General features: G+C 41.9%; 1 protein-coding gene across 1 annotated transcript in view; it reads left to right on the top strand.

The window, feature by feature from the left end:
* The window catches only part of LOC127355296 (axin-2), a 74,007-nt gene that overhangs the window by 3,701 nt on the left and 46,101 nt on the right, over positions 1-24,205 (top strand). The window contains exons 2-4 of the mRNA XM_051386030.1: positions 7,456-7,645; positions 21,688-21,868; positions 22,076-22,131. The gene's annotated coding sequence lies outside the window, so the exon portion shown is untranslated. The remainder of the gene's footprint in view (positions 1-7,455; positions 7,646-21,687; positions 21,869-22,075; positions 22,132-24,205) is intronic.

The raw sequence follows: 24,205 nt of genomic DNA, 5'->3' as shown, positions 1-24,205 counted from the left end.
GCAAGAGACAGACAAACAGGCAGACAAATGCACCTGGAGGCTAAAGTCTCGGAAAACAGCTGAGACCCACCAATTTGTTAACAGCACAATTTTCAATAGAGTCATAACGTTAACCCCCTCCCTATCTCAATCTTTCTCTGTTTCTCTTCCTCCATTGTTCATTATTTTGGAGGCACTGAAAGAGAAGCTACACTAATTTCTACATCCAGAAAAGAGACCTCAAACTACCTTTAATGCCAAACAAATCAAATTGAATTCGTTATTATCGTTTCTTTCTTCAAATGAATCAAAGGCTTGTTTTAATTCCAGTGAAATTGAGTTCCATTTATCTTTATCTAGTTGTAATATTATCCCCTTTGTTCATATCCTATTGGTCTAGGACCGCCTAGGAATAGGCAGATCATGATATAATGATGGTGGGCCTTTCGTCCAGTGATGAGGCCCAATGTGAGGATGACACATTCGAAAGATGAAGAACACTTCTCCCCAGCCAATTTAGACTGGAGAATTAAAGGTCTAGCATAGCTAGAAAGTGAATCATGTCCTTCAGGTTAACGTCTGACATCTAATATCATTTGTGGCTAAAGGCAGATATCTTTAATAAAAAGAGTAATTGTACATCTGCAGGATAAATGTGACCTATCAGGCAAATCTCATCTCTTTTAAAGAATTAGTATGTAGAAAAGAGGGTTTGGTCGTATAGTGTGATTTAAATCCATCTTCATTATTGTCTGGAGTTGAGCTCATGATGATTTACTTTCCTTTGCAGCTTTCTCTACATTGTATAAATCACTGTAGAATAATCTAATTGCTCTTTAAGTATTCTAAGCGTTTTAATATTTAATGATTCCAAATCACGGATTCCCAAAACACATGTAAGGATTTATGCACCAACAGCCTAAAGAAATTTGTTGGTACTTGTAGCGTGGTGCAAGTTGCACTGGCAAATATTCAGACGATAAAAGACTGAACATTCTGTTTGTATTTTAATTAGATCCCTCGATAGAAGGTACTGTAACTGTAAAGTACAGTAGTTATGATATCATCTCACAAATGCAGTCCTATAATGTAGTAGAGCATATCTTACTAGACCACTTCTGCACCATGTGACTGTACGTGTTGCATATGCAGCCACTGTAGTAAAAGCAAATCTGGTTCTTATAAAAATCAGAACTCATGATGGGTTTATGTATGTAAGCGGCCATGATGGATTTTCAGAGAAAGAGTAGAAGGAAATGACAAATGATAATGTCCTGCCGGTCTGTGCAGACACACTCATAGTAATACACGCATACACACAAACATGGTCATGCACATGCACACATCAAATAGAACTGGAACATCTGTCAGACACCGGACCAGTGGTTTAGTTAAAAGATGAGGAGGGGTCTGGTGAACGCTCTGCTATTCATTTATCTCGCATTGCTGCCCATTGGTTTTAATTATGGTTGGCTCTTTCAAGTTAGAAATAGGCATGCTTCAAAAACAGAGCTGTCCTTTTTGTGTTTTACCATTGTTTCTGTGGGACTTTGCACATGGGGGCAAGGGGTCTGTGTGTGTGTGTGTGTGTGTGTGTGTGTGTGTGTGTGTGTGTGAGTGCGTGAGATCTCTCTGTCTGCACTTCCTTCAGTCTGCCTCCCTCTTCATCCATCTGTCAATTTGCATGTGTACACACATTTTTGGTAATGGATGAGCATTTCTTTGTGTGTCTGTGTGTGCATGCTAGCGTGTGCTTTGCCATGTATGTGCAGAATTGGTCTGCCTTATTTTCCCAGCACAGCTGCAATTGGACTGGATTGATGTGTAACCCAAGCCGACACTTTAAAGGGCGAGAGGCCTGGACAGACGTGGTCCTGCTAGTATACCAGATGGGGCTTTATGATGAAAAGAGCATAATCCCCATCCAGGCATCACTTCCATCGCTTGTGCACTACAAAGCCATTCACAGCTTTTTTTATTGTACGAAATTATCTCGTTTTTTTTCTGCAGTCCCAAACAGAGCACAGTTTTTTTATGTTTCTCTCCTCCTTCTCTTGCTTTCGCTCTATTTCTATCTTTATCTTCCCCTTCTCACATCCCTCTGTTTCTCCATCCCTCCATATCTTCCTCATCTCTCTCTTTGCCCCCCACTCACCCGCTCTCCCTTTGCTCTTGAAGACTTGCAAATGTGGCATTAGCTAATATTCAGAGAGCCAGGCAAGCGATCCCTTTTTATCCGCCAGGGCCTTACTGATTGAGCAACAGTGTGTGCATTGGAAATGAGTGCTGCGCCGGGGCTGGCAAGCCCCATGCCTCTGATTGGTATTCAATATACATGTCACTGCAGGACATGCTAGTTTGGGGCTACGGGTTTACTCTCTCTCTCTCTCTCTCTCTCCTCTCTCGCTCTCTCTCTCTCTTTCTCTGTGTCTCTATGTCATCCTCTCTCATCCTCCCCTAATTCCAAGAAAATGCCTTTTTTTGCCACTGTCACTTACAAAGAAGACAGAAAATTGGACACAGGGGCAATTAATAGGCTGGGCAAGGCTTGTACTGCTAATGTGGTTGACATATTTTTTTCCATTTTTGTTGTATTAAGTAGCATGGCTTTGAGACAGTCCACTACATGTGGATGTATCCCCTCCCCTCACTGCCTGGTAAAGGGCTACAGTATGTTTTATAGATGACTTTATAGAAAACAAGCCCAACTCTACATGGGAGCTTTATTATACACTATAACATAAAATGTAGGTCTCTCTAATTCCCTTCCCTCTCCCTCAGTAGATTTAGTGCATATACTGTATATCTCTTTTTCTCATAATTTCAGTTGTAAATATAATCATCAAACATTATAATTGTAATTCACATGGCACACTTTTGCATATTATCTGTGTCCCACTCTCTGCCCTTATTACATTGATTCATATTATTTATTGTAAAGCACATACAGCGGGTCCTCCCTCATTCTTTCAGTTGCCTGTTTTCCTCAGCTTCACTGCGAGCACCAGGGGAACAGAGGATTTCTTTCTGTCTTAGACTTACATCACGCTTGCACAATATGTCAGGGATTGGACTTGCATTTACATGAGGTGTGGCGTGCATGAAAACTGACATGGCAGAAGTGGTGTGTGGCTTAAGCACAAGTTAGCTATAATATCCCCGCTGGGGCTGAATCTGTGACGTACGCTGGAGCACCTGTGGACCAGTGGTGGATTTGCTATTGTGATTTCAAGGAAATGTTAATCCCATTCAGAAAGAGAGTCCAGAGAGAGATGGAAATAAACATTATACAAAAATATAATCCATACGTTTTTTATTTTAAAGCATTTAAATAAATAAAAAATGCTTCATGAATGAAGCTTCCATATATAACCTGTGTTTAGTCACTGTGCATCAGAAAAAGTGTTAATGGCAACACTTGGTGTGAGGAGATATTCATGTGGAACACTGCGTCTTAGTTTTGTGGGCCAGCAGACTGTTGAACACATGGTTCTGTTTCCAATCCAAATTTCCTCTTCTGCTCTCCCTTTAGGAGAGAGAAAAAGAGTGGGGTGATGTTGTTGGTTGTGGTGGTGAGTCAATACTCCACTCCAGCCCAAGACACAATCGCTCCTCTCCTGCTGAAATCTAAGGGCCTATCTGTTGGTTCCTTCTTGTGGGCCTCATTCCAGGTTTGCCTTGGCCCTCTTCCAGGTGTGGGAAGTGAAGTGTAAACAGTTTACAGATCTGCTGTGGCTGGGGAGGGCCAAGGGCTTTAGCTGGGAGGAATGTAACCTGAACACCACTTCACAGGGAGGCAGCGCTGCGAGATGGAGCATTCATGCATATTGTGTCAGGGCCTAACAGGAAACTGACCCAGCAGTTCAAGGGAGAGCCGGCTGGTGAGAATGCCTGCTGACGTCAGTGATCATGTGGGGGGTTTCTGGCACAGGCAAGGAGGCCGCTTGGCTTTTGCCCCAAAAGCTATCACTCCTGATACTTTACAGTTGATTGTAGCAGGTCTAACATTGGTTTTACATCAAATATATGAGCATTTGTGAGTTTCTTGATGTAGAGTGTAGAACTAAGCACAATGCAGAAAATAATGTGAACAATCACAAATGAATTTTATCTTCATCCTCTTTCATTGGCACCAACATAAATTTCATCTCTTATCAATGCTGGAATGGCACTGGACTAATGTTTAGTTTGGTTTAAATTTGGCTGCAAAACACGATCCATTAACCCATTTTTCAAGAAAGAACTGTCAAGTAAAACAGCCCATGGGTCAAGCTCCAAAAACATTGGATCTTACACTATAATGCAACTCAGTAGTGTGTTTCATTAGACCCTCCACGGTTATTAGACGAAATTATAGAATGTTTTCACAAGCTGAGTAGTACTAGTAGTAGTAGTTCTTGTTACTTTGTTCTGTTCTGCCCTAACTAACCAATAGTGAGCGTATCCATTCTTTTGCAGTACAGTAAAGCTGCAGTAGCAGTTGCTTGGAGCTGCTAACGTCAGTCACAAAGATCTGAGAAATATGTTTATTTAAGAGTTATTAGGTCAGTAAGGTGACTCATGTACAGCTGTCTCAATGTCATCCAGCATGGTTGCTATTTTTCTACTGATTTTTCTTTTGCTATTTTTCATGGATGCAGCTAAGCAGCTAGCTAGCTACGAAGAAAGATGACATCTGTCTAGTCTTACAAAGCTCTGATTGGTTAACTGTTTTTACAAGTGGCCAAAATCTTGTCAGTTGGCACAACACCAGACCACTAAGAATTGCAAAACAAACAGAAATGTGGGCAGCAATACAGAGGTCTAGAAGCAGTCCAGGTTTGTAATATTAGCAAAGCTAAAGGACATCCTACATGGCCAGGAAATATTGCCAACTGCATTTTTATTCGAATGTGGTTTATTTCAAATGAGATTTTGCATTTGTGTGTACATCCCCCCAAAAAATAGCTACTGAATGTTCATTCCTGAGAACATATCACCTGTATTCATGGGCTGCATGCTTTTGCAGTATGCACACACACCCACACACCCACACACACACACACACACACACAAACACATTGGTGCATTCATCATGCATGTTTAAAATCACCTGGTGTCACATGATGTGGATGTGCTGTTTCTGTTGTCTGAGAGTGAATGCAGCAGAGCCTGTGCTGCTGTACCACTAAAACTCAGTGCAGGAAAATGAGGGGCTGGCAACAAAGAGCTTTGAGGAAGTAGACACGTATCTCCAAGGACACATACCACCCAGCAGATCAAAGGACCTAGAGGACGTGTTTGATGGGGAAACCACACTGGTTTTCAAAGCATTGTAGTCCTGCATCTCACTAGCCCACCAAGGCCCATGATAGAAATTCTAATACATCCGCCTGTCAGTTAATTGAAGCCCCATTCTGTCCCTTGGGGGACAGCAGGCTAGTCTTTAGAGAGCATCTTTGTCCTGCTGCATGCTCATCATTAATTATTATTCCTCAATCACCTCCTCAATAACACCATTTATTGTTTGAGAGTGTTTTCGTGTCTTGTCACCAATCTCTTGTCTTGGGAGAAGACACTGATGTCTGACAGAGAAAGAGATCACAGCTATCCACATATTCACTCATATTATATCAGCCTACCTTTGGGATGTTGTGTGTTGGCTGCGGAGATGTTTGGTTGTCAGTGTTGTTGCATTTGATCATGAGGCGGAGGATTCAGACTATGTACCTTTGTTAGTCTGCATAACAACAGAATATATGGTAGAGGACATGAGGAGGACATGAGAAGAGATTCAGCTTGATGTTTGAAGGTGATTGTATTTTGCAAAGTAGAATTATTGTATATTTTACTGGTTGATAGCAGAATTCACATAAGTACTCTCTCTCTCTCTCTCTCTCTCTCTCTCTCACACACACACACACACACACACACACACACACACACAGCACTGCTGTCATTCCAGATACATATCCCCTTCCCCCCGAGACAGGCAATCTTCCAGACAGACAGGAAGTCAGCCCTGTCTATGTGTGAAGTTTGTAGAGAGGAGGAAGTGATGAGTGACGGCAGCCGATCTGAGCTCAGCCATGTTTCTACGTATGGCAGATGTGGTGTGCAGTGTGAAGTATACACTTGATCGCTGCAAAAATATACACAGCTCAGCATATCATGCGTTTATTAGAGTTATCTTGTAGGGAATTGTATTTGACATGCACAAACCCATGTATGTTTTCCAGCTTAACGTGTCTGTTTAGCCAGCGAGGGGGGTGACGCTGCATTCTGCTGACAATCCTGACAAATTGTGTCTTAAAACCCTGACGAATGGTATTCAGTTGCAATGATATCATAGCTTGTCTGCAGCTGTGTCAGTCTGGAGCATTCGCCGCATGCTCTGTGGATGTATATGATAATCCAGTAATAGACACTGGTTCTTGTTTGGGGTCCAAAGAGCAGTTTGGAACCCTTGAACAGATCACCTCCCTTGCCGCGGTTCATTGCATAGCGCACAGCATTTCTATAGTTTCCCACTCTGTCTCTGTGACCTCCTATCTCCTGACCAAATGACCGGTTGGGACATTGAAAGGGAAATTGCGTGCATTCCTCCATAATCGTAAGAGGTATTTAAATATGCTCTCTAAATAATTATGTGGTCCAGCCGGGAGCATCCAATGAATTTTTCACAAAAGCACTTTCTGCTATTTACATTCCTAAAATGTAATGTGGTTTACTTATGCAGCTGGACGGCCCGAATCAAAGCATTCATTCCCGGGGACCAAGTGAAGGCAGAAAGAGAGGGAGAAAAGGGAGAGACAGGAGGGGGGCTGAAGAGAAAAAGTTCAAAGCATGTGAGGTCAAGCTTGAGGGTCACTCTCTCAGTGCCTTTTCACTGCCTGCGTGAATACATAACCGACAATTGACTTTCTAATTGGGAGGGGCCTCATAAAATATGCAGTTTAATAATAACGGTTATCATGGGTCCTTTTTTGTTTCCACCCTGTGTTTTAGTCTAGAAGCATCTAAAGCAGGCTGTGTATTAAATAATGATGGGGCTGCTGCCACTGCTGCCTGCCTTCCTTTGGCTCCATGTTTTGCCTCTGAAATATAAAATGACAGCCAACCATTTCCCTCTACCCCTCACTCATAAAAGCCCTTCCCTGCTGGATTTTCCTCTGATTGGATCAAAGCTTTGACCTGTGTTGCCAGGTGACCTTTCTGATCCCACCAGTGCCTCCAGAGGAGGGACCCTTGCCGGGGCACCTGGGAATTACCTCGACAGTGCCGTAGTCGGCGGCTGTCACCCAGCCCTTGTCTTTTTGATGTCACCTCTGACACCAGCCTCTGTAGCGATCGCCAGGGAGATCTTACACCCTTGCTGGGCTGTGAATAATAGAATATATCTACCTGTCTTCGACCATCGTTGTCACCTGTGCTCCCCATGATGAAATGTTCCCATGCTTATCTTCAGGGGTGATGTGTTCTTCCTGTCTGTTCCAGGGTACAAAGCGAGGCGTTGGTGGGCAGCCATGGGAGAGAGCTGTCGACAAGGTGGCTCAGCTGGCATTGCCAGGGGCTCCCATGGGACCGAGAGCTGCCTGAAGCAGAGAGTTAAGGACGCTGAAGGATGACAAGGGACAGCTGGAGGAGTCTTCACTCTCTGAGCAGACACTATGGACCGCAGTGAACAGTGAGAGATACCAAGTGATGTTCAGTGTCCTCTACTTGCTTTTTCATTCCAGCCACTGATGTTTTCTGTAGATGTCCATGTTTTCATTCCATAGTGATTTGTGGTATTGATCCCACAGTATTCACCTTTTCGTGAACCTTTTACGTTCAACTAGTGCAAGCAGTCTTATCAATGACGGCTCTCCCTGTCTTATCCTCATACCAGTGGTTGCTGACAGACCTGTGGCCTGTAGGGCTTACCTCACCAATCCTTGAAAAGGGATTCCACCACTACTGACAGCTGTGTAGGAGGTCAACTCTTCAACACGTCGATCCCTGCGAATGAGGTTTTGAGGATTTGGCAAGTGTCAGTGCATGCATGGATGGATGGATGGATGGATGGATGGATGGATGGATGGATGGAGTTTGTAGAGGGTGAGGGACTGTGTGTAACAGCCCTGGGAAGAAGAGAGTTGTGGTTTGGCCTGATGCATTGCTGTTTCCGTAGCTGCTGTCAGTCCTCGCATTAACCGTCCAGAAGGCATCTTCTTGCCAGTTGGCTAGTGATGTGACGTTTTATTTTTCTGGGTTAAAATCAAAATACCCACTAGGTGCATTCACATGGTTTTAAGACATATTTAGGAAGGGTTCAGTCACAGTCCATAATATCAGTAATTAGAAATACATCAGAGATGAATGTACAGTAAATCAGTGTGCAGGAAATAATGATCATGGCTGTGTGGCCGTGATGGTTTCCATCAAAGCCACTGTCCTCATGGAGCACATGTGTGTGTCAGGCATCATCTGCTGTGAATTATTGTGGTCTGGGAATGTCTGTGGGTTGATCCAGCCCCCACCATTTTGTCACCATATGTCACCCCTTATAGCTTTTGAATAATTGTGATATATTCTGTATGATGTGGATAAGCCACCAAATGTGAATTTCCACAAACTCTTTCTTTCTGCAGAGTGTTCTGAAACAAATTCTATTCACGTAGTATTTTTTCTTGGCTTTGATGGAACAACTCATAATTCATGATAAAAAATATGACCTGGCCCCCTACATGCTTGTAATACACGGGGCTCTGAATCCACATTAAGCAGGACAAATAAACCAGGTTTATGCTGTGCTCAATACCACTGTCTAGAAATAGGATTCAGTAGTCTGCTGTTATCCTGGTATTGACAACAGGGGGGTCCTCGACTGTTAACCATAACAGAGCTACAATGATAGTGAAGGTGCAATACAGTGCATGACTTGGAGTCTTCCGGACTCCTTTCTCTCATCATTTCTTTCGCTCTCCCACCCTCTATCTCCTTTTATTTCTACCTTTCCCTTTCTCTCTCCTATCTTGTCTACCTACCTCTCCACTCCCTGCCTCCACCCCTCTTTCTGCCTCTCTTTAAGCCGGTTGGAGATGCATTCCTCATTCCTTGAATGCACACAGAAATGCTCAGTGCTCTGGCGTCAGCACTTCTTAAAATGGGCTGCTGTGCTGCCACTGCTGCTCCAGCTGGAGCTTCAGCAGTTTTTTGCCCCCCCGCCCAAAAAAAAAAAAAAAAAAACCTGGGGAGAGACAGAGAGATGAGAGTGGGAGGAAAATCCGCTAAATCCGCCAAACTCCGGAATGTATTTTCATTAAAACAAGTTTGTTTGAAGGGATTGGGTAGGTGGAGGAGAGAGAGCCAGTATCAGAAGTGATCAGACCCAATAGCTCAATGCCTGCACAGTGCTGCAAGTATTAGAGAAGCAGAGAATGAGGATACATTATCTGCTGTGGACACATATACGCAGGGTGGAGACTGTATTTGGCTGCAGGGTTTGCTAACAGGAGTTTATCAGTTGGCTAAGGAGAAAGCTCCCGTCTCAAATCCCTGTTTCGCTGCTTGTCACTAGGTAGATTGAGCAATAGTGTTTCTACACGCGTGTGAGTGCATGTTTGTGTGTGTATGCATGTGTGTGTGTGTCACTTCTACCTCTCGCTAAAGCCATCATCCCTCTAGATCTCCCATTATCCAGTCCCCACACGTCTAGATTTATTTCTCGCCCTGGTCAGTCTCCAGGAGAGGTAATTACTAACCAAGGAAACACAGGACTTCCTGGAGGAAGCTTATCGGAATACACACACCATCCACTGTCTTAAATGTGACTGGCAAGCTGGGACTGACAGCACGGAGCTACATTATCGCCCTCTTCCCCGCTATAGTTGTTTACCTGTTTTTTACTCTTTATACACAAAAAAGGCATGACCACAGTTTATTTTTCTCACCTTATCCACTCCTGTCCTCTCTTAAAGCTGCACTAATAAAGGAAAATAATTATGTTTATTATCAAAGGTGTCGTTTGTAGGGAAGAATCCCGACTCTACGGCTCTCCTCAGCTCTATGAAGAATTGTAGCATCTTTGAGCTAATTGTATTGGTTTTTTAAAGCTTGTATCTTTACTGTTCTTTACTGTTCTTATTAGCCATTGTCTCTAGCAGCAGCAGGCAGCTGTTTTCAGTGAAAAAGCTCCAATAAATCCACTGCACACTACCTTCCCAACACCAAACGGCAGACAACATTAGCAACTAGCTGGTAAACATAGTGGAGCATTCAGCAGCTAAGTTGTGCTGTCCCTAAGTGGACAAAACATCTATTAACACCAATTTAAAGAATAATTCCAGTTTACTACAACTTGGATCTTATTTTCACAGTTTTGGCCAACTTTATTACTGAGATCTGTGACATAACTTTTATATATTAACAATTTCAACAGGAGAAGAAACACAAACAGTCAAACACATTTTAAAGGTCCAGTGTGTAACATTTAGTAGGATCAATTGAAAGAAATGGAATATAATACTCACAGGTATGTTTTCAGTAGTGTCACAGATGCCACAGGTCGCCTTCCATGGAAGCTGCCATGTCAAACCGCCATGTTTCTACAGTGGCCCAGAACAGACAGACCAAACATTGGTTGTAGATAGAGCCTTTCACATTTTTCACAAATTCATTTCATGACCAGCTTCTCCAACAGACTTTACAGCCCATTCTCATTCCCAGGTTGTCAAATACAGATGCAAGCAGTGTTGAGTTGGACACACTGGTCCTTTAATCAAACCCCCAGGCTAGCCAAAATTCAGTCTAATAGGGGACTATTTCCTCAAATTCTCAAATTATTTGAGACTGTTTGTTGTAAACATTTATCACAGTTTGAATTTCCAATTCCATTCCTCCAAATAAACATGTTTAAACAGTTGACTTGTTCAGAAGTCTCACCACTCAACACTTTTCTTTGCTCAGTTAGATTGTTGTACTGATGTCACCATGGTCTCAGATCTCAGCAATTACTTTGTGAGCAGAATTGCTGTAAAACTATGGCAAAAAACTACAAAAATGAGACCCAAGCTGTAATAAAAAAGAATTATCATTTAACACCCAAGCCAGGTGTCATTTCACCATAGGGCAGTAACATCCGATCCTGTATTTTGGCGGACGCTTCTCTCTCATTATCTCTTTCAGCACTTTGTTGTGTGTCTCAAATAACTCCCTGAGGCTGTATATTATCACCTAACAGACTGAAACCAGGAAGAAATGAATCAATCAATATCTTTCTGTGGTTTCGGGTAATCCCTGCATAAGTGTAATAGGCTGCTGAGATCCACTTTTTCTACAAGCTGACTCAGTCAGATGAACAGACCCACCAGGCCTTTTTGGCTGCTCCTCCCTTGCTGTTCTGCCCTTGATCAGCCCAGGGTGGTAGATGCACATGGGGACCACCCCTGTATTAAAGAGCCCTATTGCTCCCTTGATCAGCGAGAATGAACGCTTGCATGGATTTAAACATACACAAACAACAAACCGAGAACTGCATATGTGCACAATTACATGTACACAAAAGAGGAGGGAACATCATAATGGCAGAGTAATGAATCTAATTTGATGACACACAAGAATACATACAAATTGAAATATCTATCCATCACCAAATGTGTGTACTCATTTACTGAGGCCATATAGTTACACATGCACATATTTCAAGGAGAAATATCAAAACATAAAATATGAATCCCAAAACACACAGACAGAGCCCAAAATTAGATGTCAGATGGCAACACACACACACATGCAGAGGGGTACCCCTCATTAACAACCGGCTCCACAGTATGGCCAGTGTTGGTTTCCCAGGCCACTGGTGGTATTTAGGAGTAAGCCGACATTGTGATGTCGTGATGCTGCTGTCGTCAGCGGGCTACAATGTGCCGGCCAGATGAGGCCAGCCATCCACTCACTATCAATACCACACACAGTACAACTCCCACAAGATCCTCTGAGACACTGCCTGTCAATCTCCCTCTGTCTTTCTCCTCCTCGCTCCCTCTCTTGGCTGTTGCCATGGGGTGCAGGAGGGCGATGGAGGGTGTTTGAAGGCTGGCGCAAAGAGGGAGGGGCAAGAGAGAGAAAGGAATGGGGCAGTGGAGACAGATAGGGATGAAGGGGAGTGAGGAGGGCCAGTAAAAAAAAAGATGGAGAATGAGAAAGATGAGAAGAAAAGAAAAAAACCAAAGAAAGGGGATGGTGGGTGTTTCTCCTTTTATTGTTGTTTCCTCAGAAAATAGCTTTAGAATCTGTGCTTGGCTGATAGCACTGCTACTGGCACACTCACACACATTATACATGTATACACACACACTCACACAGACACACACACACACTAATTTTGCTTGCTCTACATGGCAATCGCCATGGTAACAAAATGTACAGAACACAATCGGGGTGGGATATTTTTAAGTTTCAAAGGATTGGAAACAACAATAGGGACGACAAAGGGAGGAAGAGACGAGAAGTGGGGAGACAGAGCGAGAGAGAGGGAAAGAGTGAGAGAGAGAGAACAAGAGTTACGCCAATCTAAGTGCTAGCAGATGGACGAGTGAGTGTATGTGTGTGTGTTTGCCCAAGGTCACAGCCCAGAATCATCTGTATGGGGAAAGGGGAGAATGAGGGATGGTGGAGGACAGGGCCACATTAAAGGGTCCTTTCCCAAATTACAATTTGTACATATTTTCTCACTGACCTCCAGCGGTGTCACTTCAGGCAGATAGTTTTGGTTTTGAGATGTCCGACCTCCACCATGACCTCCACCTCCACCTCATTATAATAGAGATAAATGCAATTTTGTTGGAGGTGTGAGTATTAAAAATTCACTTTTAAAAAGTTCACCTGCGACGTGTCTCATCAGAAGCTGTATTCCTGTTTTTCCGAATAATCCACAGCCCTGACTGTGAACAGGAGCAACATTTTGCTGAAGAAATAGTCTCTATAAACCAGAAAATCTAGAGACACCAAGACACAGTTTCTGGAAAAACATGTTGCTGGTGAACTTTTTAAATGGTAAAATGTCAGTGCTTTGAGAATGATAGTTGTCTCAAAACCTGTTCAAATAAAACCAAACCTGTCTGCATGGATTAATATCACTAGTGTTGGTGAAAAAATCGTTTCATGTTATGTAATTTGGATAAATTGACCCCCCAAAGACCCTGAAAACCTATTTTCTTAATCAGCAATGTGAGCCGACATAAAAACACAAATTTCTGCCAAAGTTGGAATAGTGTTGGTAATTTCACATGGCAGATTTCTCTATTTGTGTGTTTGTCTTTTTTTTCTCACTGGGCTGAAGTGAGCAGGGCTGGTGATGTTAAACACTATGGTGAACCATCAGTCAATCGCCTTTGAATCAAAATCTGATGACTGTCTGTGGCAGAGGTGTTGACTCACATGACTTGGACTCGAGTCAGACTCGATTTTGAATTTGATGACTTTAGACTAAACTTGACAAAATAAAATAAAAACTTTGACTTGAACACCAATGACTTGTGACTTCACTTGAACTTAAGCCTTTTGACTCGGAAATACTTGATCACTCAATCCCCAAACCAAAAGAATAAAAAGTATGTTATCCAAAAAGTGTGCCTCTAATCAATTCAAGGTCCAGTGTGTAACTCTTGCTTCACCCTCCCCTTCTGAGTGCAAAGGAAAACTATGATGTTTGGTTTGACCCTGATGGACTACTGTAGAAACATGGCAGTTCAACATGGCAGACTTGTAAGGCGACCTGCGGCATCTGTAGATCTTGACTTCAAAACAATGACTTGCTCCCACATCTGGTCTGTGGGTTGTTTTCTTATGTTGCCCACACACACAGTTCTGATTAAACTTAAACTTTAATTTTTGCTTATTTAACCACAGAAACAATTCAAAAATGAAATAAGCTCACTTGAACTCTTCTCTTTCTTCCTCTCATGTGAAGTCTCTTTCCACTTCCTTTGACAATGTCCAGGTGTTGCATTCACAAATGTGGGTGGTTGGGTACCTGCACACACACTTGTACGTGTGTGTTTGCCATGGCCTAAATGCAAGCATGTGTTTGTGAGCATGTTTGTATGTGTGCATTCTCCCCCAATACCAGCTTGTCTCTCCTGTCTGGGTGTAGATTTAACAACGACAGCTGAGTTCATTTCAGAAGTTGAAGCAGGTCGGGGGTCAGACACTGGTGTAGGTGGCCTCTTGTACTCAGACCACCATCTAGCAGTTGCCAGATAAATCAGTCTTGCTGAATGGTTAGGGGAGCATGACATACCTCCCTCACACTCTCTCTTTCTGCTTTCCATCCCTCTCTCTGTCTGTCTTTCTGTCTATTTCACACACATATCCAAGCCAACAGCAACCCATAAAGCCACATCTGGCCTACTTTTTCCCACTGGACATGAACAACACTGCCACCTTGAAAATCCTTTCCTTTATCTTTTGCATTTTGATAGTGATGTAACTTTTGTGCAATGCTCCAGAAACAGATATTTCTTTAAACATTTCAAGGGTTAGATCAAGTTTGGCATATCATCGTTTATTGTTACACACACAGTAGCTTAACTACATGCACACACATGCACAGGTATATGTTGCTCATACAGGCACGCAAATGAGACGACACATTCAGCACACACCAGAGTTCAACTGCCCCCCCCCTCCCTGTAATCCTGCTGCTCTTCCTTTCACACTTGTTTACTGTTGTTCCAATTTGTGGTACATTTACGTAATGCTTTCCCCATCAAAGTGCGGCTGTTTACCCCTGTTGCCAGGAAACAATGTTGTTGACCTATGCAGGAAAAATGGAGAACAATGTAGGGGGGGGCGGAGCCACATGAGCAGAACTGACAGGATGGCCGGCAAAGAAGTGACATCGTCTAAGATAAATTTAAAATATTATACGGCATTTTTGAAACCTCTTATCATCGACAAGAATGCACAGTTTGACTAGAACGGATCTTAGAGAAGTCAAAACAAGTTGGATATGCTATGTCTATATCCATGTTGGGCTGTGGTGGAGTGACCATCCGCTAGACTCACACATGTCTTGCTATTGGTTAAGGCTGCGCTTTCGCAGGTCTAAGTTCGATTCAAAGAAAGCATCCACACCAACATGTACCCTACTTTGTTTAATGTACTTGGATGGGAAACCTCCTTGGAAAGCTATGTTGTTGCTGGAAGGTGTGCCAGTAGGCTACAGTCTAACCTATGGTCATAAATTAAAAAAAAAAACATTCCTATGCCCCAGTGCACTGACAGGGATGCTGTAGCTGTAGGAGATGTCGTCTTTCGGATGAGACGTAATACCAAGGTCCTGACTCAATGTGGTCATTTAAGATTCCATGACAATCACTCGCACTACTCGCAAGGAGTAGGGAGTTCCCTGGTGTTCTGGAAAAATTCCCAACCAGGCTCTCTCCACCTGGCTCTATGTTTCCCTTCCTTTCCACCTCAAGCTGATGTGTGGTCAGCATTCTGGCTCAAAACATGCATCACCCAGGTGGGGGCTACACATTGGTGGTGGTTGAGGAGAAGTTCCCCCTTTCACTCTGATTGCAGCGAATACATTGAAATAAAGTGCTTTTGGTCCAAACTGTGTCCTTTGTACAAGACATCTCTACCAACTGAGCTACAGAACTCATTTATGTGTATCACATTTGTTTCAAGCATACGGCTACCTTTAGACTAAAATGCCTACACACACCTTTGTACCTATACACGGGTTTGCATGGCCATGACTTCCAGTGCCAAATGTATGAGATTCTGAGAGCCTACGGGCAGCACACATATTCATACATTAATTAACATTCCTGTTCAATCATGAGGCCTGATTGCTGAGCAGAAGCCCTCCACGTGTAGATCTGGACTGAACTGAAATGAGGCACAGAGGTCACCACAGGTCTCCATCTTGTTCTTAACATTGCACCTTTGACTTCTACCGTCCTCATTTTTTGGAGTAATGATCCAAACTGGAGACGACAGACCAGCGTTGTGTGCAGCTGCAGATAGGGCAGGTTGAGCTCTGTGCGCGACTTTTACCATGACGATATGCCTCAAAAGATAATTTGATGATCTGTGTGTTTTGCTGCCAGGTTAGCCCACCACCTCCACCATCTCCTCCCAACCCCTCCTCCTCCAGTTCCTTCATTGCTGCGGTAACTTATTAATTTCTGTCAGCTGGTTTTCCCTGCCATTTAGAGATACTACCAAATCACATTATGTCTGTCATGGATTACGTGTACAGGCAATGCATTTCCTTGAAGAAGAAAGGGGGAAAAAAAGATCAAAGATGTTCTTACAATCACCTCTAAGTGAATATGGGAGGTGGACATGTTTGTGTGTATGAGTGTGTGTGTTTGCATCCCACATATGTTTTTCAGATAGCCAACAAAAATGCCATTGACATTATATTTAATTTCAGGATTATTAATCATTGAATACTTGTTTGGGATTCTGCTGACTGCTCTATAGAACATTTAAAGGTCCTCTATGCAGTTATGTTAGTTGCTGATTGACTTAAACAAGAGATGCGGGTCTCAGGTTTTACCTTACTGAGCTCAGAATCTGTAAGAGCCATATTCCCGTATTTACCCATATTTGGCTGTGTGTGTGTGTGTGTGTGTGTGAGAGAGAGAGAGAGAGAGAGAGAGAGAGAGAGAGAGAGAGAGAGAGAGAGAGAGAGAGAGAGAGAGAGAGAGAGAGAGTGTGTGGCAGAGGATTTGAAGCTGTCACTTTGTAATTACCTCAGCAAATACAGGATTGGAGAGAGTTGACTGAAGTCTTCCAGTTGGACAGCCCTGGGAGAAAATAAGAAGTGACAGACCACATAACACAGCGTGGGACGTAAATAACTTTTACCCCCCCTCTCTCTCTTCTCTCTCTCTCTCTCTCTCTCTCTTCTCTCACTCTCACTCTCTCTCTCTTTGTCATAGAAACATGGATGATACTTCAAGGATTTTGAAAGAGAGAGAGGGAGAGATGAGCCGAAATGAGAGAATATCCCTCGCTTTCATCTTTAGAAAAAATCTCTGACATCCTCTCTCACTTGCTTTGATGAAAGTCTTTGGTTTTTTGGTGTTTTATCCTCTTACACGAGGTGTATGTATTATAGGTTGTGTGTGTGTGTGTGTGTGTATTCATGTTGCACACACACGCACACTCACACGTGTTGTGATGAACGCTGGCACGCAGCAATGTCATTTTCTCACCAAAATGTGTGTAGGTGGCATGAGGAATCTTGCTTTGTGTGTGTGTGTGTGTGTGTGTGTGTGTGTGTGTGTGTGTGTGTGTGTGTGTGTTTGAGGGACTTTTCTCAGCGCCAGTCAGCGTTGGAGAGCCTGAATGTTTCATTCCGTGTCCTCATCAAGTACAAAAAGTACAGGGGTTTGTGTTCTACCCACCGGCTGCTCGGCTTCATTTTGTTGTCCAGAACTTACTTCACCGTCCTGTGTTCTTTGAGCTCCGGGCAGGTTGTTACCGAGACAACAACACTGTTGTTACAGCATGTGTGTGTCAGTGTGAGTCCAGCATTGATCACTGAAGAAACACTTCCACACTGGTAGGGACTGATGGTGTGTCTTCAAGCTACCTCAACCAGTGGTGTAGGAAGTACTCAGATCTTTTACTTAAGAAAAAGTAGCAAAACTACAGTATACAAATACTCAAGTACAAGTTTCAAATAAAATTGCTGCATTGAAAATCTTACTTAAAACTCCCCTCCACTCAAATATATATGTTCTTATTGTTCCTACAGTGTGATGTTTGAGCTTCACTGTGCAGAATGCTGTATGTGCAGAGTTTGACACTAGGATGTTGTCACATTCATCTGCTGAAAGTGGACATTTCTGATTTTAAGTAGATGCCTTTTCAAGGATTTGAATGTGGAAATTATATTATTTTATTTATTTTATTTTTAAAACCACATCAGACACACATTATTGTTCAATTCAGATTGTTTGTCTATGTTGTACTACATGTCTGCAGGGGATCTTTAAGTGAAAGTTAATATGCATAAGAATCTAAATATACTTCCAGTACTCATTTCAAATACTCTCTATGCAGAATGGCCCATCAGAAGACTATATATCACTAGCTTATAATCAGTGATCCAATCCAATCCAATTTTATTTGGTAAGCACTTTAAAAACAACCAAAGTTGACCAAAGTGCTGTACAGGAGAATAAATAAGACATCATAAATGTACGCAGTGATGGTGATGATGAAGACCACTGTGAGGAATGATGTATTCAATTCAGTGATGCATCAAGATACATACAAGCATCACTAATGTTGAAACTGGTAAAGACTTATTTTATTTACTTTATATGCTGCTGGTAAGTAAATCCATAATAAAACATTATAATTTATAAGGTGATTTATATTTTGTATTAATAATATGAATCAGAAAAGTAACTAATGATTAATATTGTCAAATAAATGTAGTGAATTATAAGTATAAAGTAGCATAAAATAGAAATACTTTAAATGTAAGTATAGTTTTACAGATGGATTCCACCACTGACCTCAGCCCCCATATATGTACATTTATATACACACACACACATATAGCACATGCTTTCAAGCTGTACCATCCTGCCTCTGGCTCTATACCACCAGTGTCTTTCTCTCTTTCTCCTTTGACTCTCTTTTCTCCCGCCCTCATGGCACCTCCACCGCTCTGCCTGGCTCCAGTCCAGCTATAGATTGTTAATTATGGCTTGTACGTGATGCACGGTCTTGCCTCCAAATACTACAGCAGTGTTCTTTGGCAGACATCAAAGTGTCGGTGTTTCATTCCACGGGGATTAGTGATGGTAGTGTGTGATAATGCCCCTGCCTGCTCACTGAATTAAACGCCCATGGCTGGGCGCAGGTACTAGGAGTCTAATGAACACACACTCACACAGGCATCCGTACACGGTACATACACTTAAACAATGAGACATGCAAAAACATACAACATACAAAAAGAAAGATACTTACATGTTACAAACAGAGCGAGAACCTGCCGAAAATACTCACAGCCTTGTTACATATACACAATATTCATCCGTCATGATTAAACTGTGGACTAAACATCCAAGCAAACTCTCATCCCTTTCATCTGTCTTCTGTATGTTGGTCAATGTCCACAGAGATCCGCAGTACATTGACTGTCCTTCACTCATCTCTCATCTTACACCCCCGTGGCAAATTGGATTTTTAAACGGCTCGTTTTTTGATCATTCCCCTGTACTAATAATTGACTGTGGTTTTCTCTCTCACTGTCTGTTTTCCTCTCCCTCCTTCTCTCTGTCTCACCAGCAGACTTAATGAAACAAGAATTGGTAAAAAAAGAAATGTTTTAAAAAAAAGAGCAGTCTCTATAGCAACTCTCGCCATGATTTGTACAAAGGACAAATGACAAGTGTTTAAAGGGCTGCGGGGCGTTTTAATGTTCAGTTTGTGCTTTCTCTCGTCGACTCAGAAGGTCTCGGGAGACAGCAGGAAAAACAGCCATGAAAGGAAAATTACAGAGAGAGACAGAGGGAGAGGCCGAGGGAGAGAGAGCGATAGAAACCCGTCCTTGGTGATCAATGCATGTGCTATTGTCTGTTCTGTTTCTTTGTCCACAAGGACGGAGGCAGAGGAGAGGAAGCAAGTGATGCATATGAACAGTGTTTAGGCCCCTCATGCCAAATGCCTGACCTCAAGCTGGATATGAAAGTAACTGATGTAGGTGTATCTGTGTGTCATACAGGACATATACTGTATGTATAAATATGTTGGAAGACTTTTTTTTGCTGCTTGAACCAAATAATATTATGGTAATCTTTAATTGTCTACTGCAGCTTGTTATTATTATCTTCCGATAATAGCTTATTACAGATAAATTGCTATTGGTGCAAATGATAGCTAATAACAAGAAATTGCAGTACAGAAATAAACTGTTTGCTATAATATAAAAAACTTTATTTTGCAACTGTGAAATATCCTCCTCAATAAATTCTTTAATAACCAGATTGAGGAAAGCCATTATAATTTCTCTTTCTCTATATTATCTCGATATTGGCCTCAAATATCCAGAGGATCAGTCAGACTATAGTTTAGATAATCTAATCTTATCTAAACTTTTGATTATTTTACCATATGATTGTTTCTTGTCCTATGTTAGTGTGACATCACCATATTCCCAGATCTCAGCAGTTACTGTGGAGAGTACAGTGTTATCATATGTGATGGAAATAACAGCCAAAAGTAAGACTCAAATTGTAATAAACTGGAAATTATTATTTAAATGACCAGTATGCAGGATTTAGTGGCATCTAGTGGTGAAGTTGCAGATTGCAACTAAGTGAACACTGTTCATGTCCCATTCAATGAGAACAGCCTGCAAAACTTGTGAAAACGCCAAGGCCTTGTCTAGAGCCAGTGTTTGGTTTGTCCATTCTGGACTACTTTAGAAACATGTCATTTCAACATAGTAGACTCCAAGGATAAATATATTTATATCTATAGATATAAATGGCTCATTCTAATGTAATGAAAACGCAACAAAAAGGGTTTGGTGTACATATACAGAGACTATAAAATAGGACCAAAATTGTAACAAACCATGAAAATGGACCTTTAAATCCTAGAGTTTAAGTTATTCCTCTGTTTATAACTAAGCTGGAGGTGATGACAGCCTAAAGAGGTTAAAAGGTTGTGACTAAAGTAATGCTCCTATCTCCCCTATCATAAAGACTACACCAAACAAGTCATTTCATATTTGAACCTATATAGCCAGTAGTAAAAGAGTATATTTATACTGAGCAAATATGCTTTGACTAGTGATGTGAGGCTGTTTTCTATGAAAAAGAACATGTACATAGAGCCAAACGCCTGAATAAGAAAAAAAAAAGAAATGAAAGAAAGAGCCTTGAGCCTGTTAGGCCAAGTTAGAGTTGCTGTGAAAGTGTAACCTGCATCATTTATGTGATTATTTCTGCTCTTCACGGGCTTTAAAATGTGTCTTGCTTACTGACAACACTGTAATCCTCTCCTCTGTTTGTTGTCATGACATCCTCATCATTTGTCTGACATGCTCCTTCAGTATATGGGCTGTCATTCACGGCTGCTTCCTGCTTTAGTGACACGGTTAATGTGTGTGTATGGGTTCAAGACTAAAGAGAAAGAGAACGGTGCAGACAGATAGATGGACAGACACCAACAGAGACAAAGACATGACCTTTATTTGTCCTTGTGAACTGGTTTAACAGCACACGGTGGTAACGGAAAGAAAGGAACAGATAAGGATGGCAACAACAAGAGGGTGAGTCTGAGAGAGATAGAGAGAGAGGCAAAGATAAAAAAAGGGCATACAGGGGTGAAAAAAGGAAACACCAAAAAACGAGTCTTAGCAGCCAGACAAATACCTCTCTCCACCTGTAATCACCTCCTGCAGGTCAGCTTCTGCCTCGCCTCGCCTCGACTCGCCACAATCCTCCAACTAACACAGAGCCAAGCCATCAAACGGCTATCTCTCCTTCTACCTCCCCTTTCCTCTTTTCTTTTCTCTTCTTTCTCTTTACACACACAGAAAAGACCTTGATGTTTTTCCAATAATTGGCAGCAGAGGTTGACTTTTTTTTCTCTCCCCCCTTTTTTTTTCTGTTTATCTTTTTTCCTCTCTCTCTCTCTCTCTCTCGCTCTCTCTTTTTTTTTTTTTTTTTTTTTTTGCTCTTCCTCTTCCTTTAGAGATGAATACTTGGCCCGGGATCAAAGGCAGACCCCAACCGGCCACACTGGCCATCACAAAGGGGCGTTGGGCGCTGGCGTGGGGCCAGGTGCTGCACATGTCCACATAGCCGGGGACAAGCCATGCAGATGGGGCCTGCAGAACCCTTGTCGCCTCCACCCCCACTCCTGTGTACGAGAGGTCAGTGGCTAAAGTATCAGAGTCTGTGCTTCCTGTAAGATGATATAGTCTTGTGCGACTGACTCCCTTTTGTTTCCATCTGTCTTTTCCTTGCGCTTTGTGTTTCTCTCAACTGGTTTGTTTACTTCCTGCAACTGCCCTGTCTTTGTTTCTTCCTATCACACACTCATCTTCTCTGACTTTCTGTCTTCTTCTTTGCTGTTTCAGGGCACAGAGCTGAGAAAGACCGGCGGGTCTGTGTAGCGGGAAAAGAACCAGCTGAGGTAAACATCTTGCCCCAACGGACAGAACTGTGTTTAAATGTTTGAGAAGGCCCGACTAGAGTTTAGTCGAACACTTCCCTCTACCCTCAATAGCCCTTGTTTAAATATATACGCGCTACAGCCAAGTCCGATGTCTCCGAGGCCAGTACAAATAAATTGAGGTGGAGGAAACAAAAAGTGGGATAGATAAAACAAATGAACAAGCCCTCATAGTCCAAATATATATGCAACACCCAGCTTGGTTTTCAACTCCTTCAACCGACACGTTTGCAGAATTTCTCTGAGGACAGCCAAGCTGATGTTACTGAGTCAGGGCAGGATTGTTGCACTCTTGGATTACAGACCAATTGTGATTCACTTCATTAAATTGTAACAAGTGATGGGAAAAGACCAAAACACATCCTCTCTGTCAGAACCTTCCTCATACATTTCCAATACAGTTCTCATCTGTATTACAGTTGGGAAATTGCAATATATAGACATATACACCCATACAGCCTTGTGAGTCCTGAGATCTATACTGTTCGCACATACAAATCTTTCCCTTTATCATGCCTGGCAAGGTCTTTAAGGAAATCAATCAAACAATCTGCATTATGTTGCCTTCTGTAACAAACTCCTGTGTTTTTCTTCAGATTTTTCATTTGTTTTGTTAAAAAATATCCAGTTTACATATTTACTGTGACCAAAATTGAGATAAACTAATTTAACTTCAGCTTAAAAAAATATTTTCATAATGTTAAAATGTCTAAAACTGGCAAAAACATCCAGGACGTAAAGGAGCAGACGTACATTTTTTGGGGAGAAAAAAAAAGAAGACAACAGCAGTATTTTTCCACACTCTGCATGCTGTCATGCATGAATCCCCGGCTTCAGCCATATGTTTAAGATTAGATGTACTTTTTTGTTAGACGAGAACACAGTCAACAAAGTTCTGCTGCTTCCCCGCTGGTCATGAATCAACTGGGCTCTGTCCACACCCTCTCTTTGTGGTCTTAATTCTATTAAATACTATAATAACAGCCATCATATGTGTGAAGAATAACACAACATTTACAGTATGATTGATGGTATAAATCATATGTTTCTTAACGTTAACTGACAAGCAGTGTGTGCTTTGTTCATTTCTGGACATGTATGTGTTTAATGTGTGGATTACCTGAAGAAAACAGGATGAGAGAATCTTTACTGCTTACTTTACTGCTAGTATGTGTCATGTAAACCCCCCCCCTTACATTAACCTATTGTTAAAGCAGAATAATTTAGTTCTTTTGAATGGTGATTACAAATGATTAAAGTGATACTGAATCATGCTAACTTTAAAGCTGCATTCATTGTTTTTTGACCACTAGGGGGCCACAGATCAAGCTGGAAACACAGGTTGTCATATCATATCATATCAAATATGCTAGAAACAGGAACAATTGTCTACATACACATCCAACAGACACAGGGCAACATCATTCATTTGAAGCAATGTTTCTGTCCACGTGAGAAATCAAATATTCATCCCAAATTAGCTCTGCTTCAGTCAAGCCGGTGAGCTAGGAAGAGCAGGTTCCCTAATACAGTGGTTCTCAAGTCCTTGAGGGGGTTCCCAGAAAAATTAGGAAAATTTTAATTTCACTGTTATTTCATTGACTAGAAGTTTGCCGAATGAAAGATTGGCTGTTCTCTTAATAGGTTTTATTCTTGGTCATATACTGGTCTGCACACTGATGTGTATCAATTTGGGCATCACTGACATCAAAAAGGCTGAGAACCACTGCCCTAATGTATGCAAACCAAACGTGTCCACTCAAGTTTGACAAACTTAAAACTGCTACCTGAAGAGGGATGAGTGGTATTGAATGGAGTACCACTGTTAACTACAATATGATGCATGGCTACTAAGAGCCAAAGAAGAAGATACCAAAGACCAAGAACCATCAAGCTACAAGTTGTCACAGTATTCCATTTTTCCTGATCATTTATCTGGCTCAAATTAAGGACACGAATTTTAAAGTCATTTAATTTGTAGTTGTTCTCCAAACACTTGATTAAAGTATCACTTTGTTAAAAGTGTAGGTCTCTG

This window comes from Dicentrarchus labrax, unplaced genomic scaffold, assembly GCF_905237075.1.
Source record: "Dicentrarchus labrax unplaced genomic scaffold, dlabrax2021, whole genome shotgun sequence".
NCBI lineage: Eukaryota > Metazoa > Chordata > Actinopteri > Moronidae > Dicentrarchus > Dicentrarchus labrax.
This window is presented reverse-complemented; position numbering and strand designations above follow the sequence as displayed.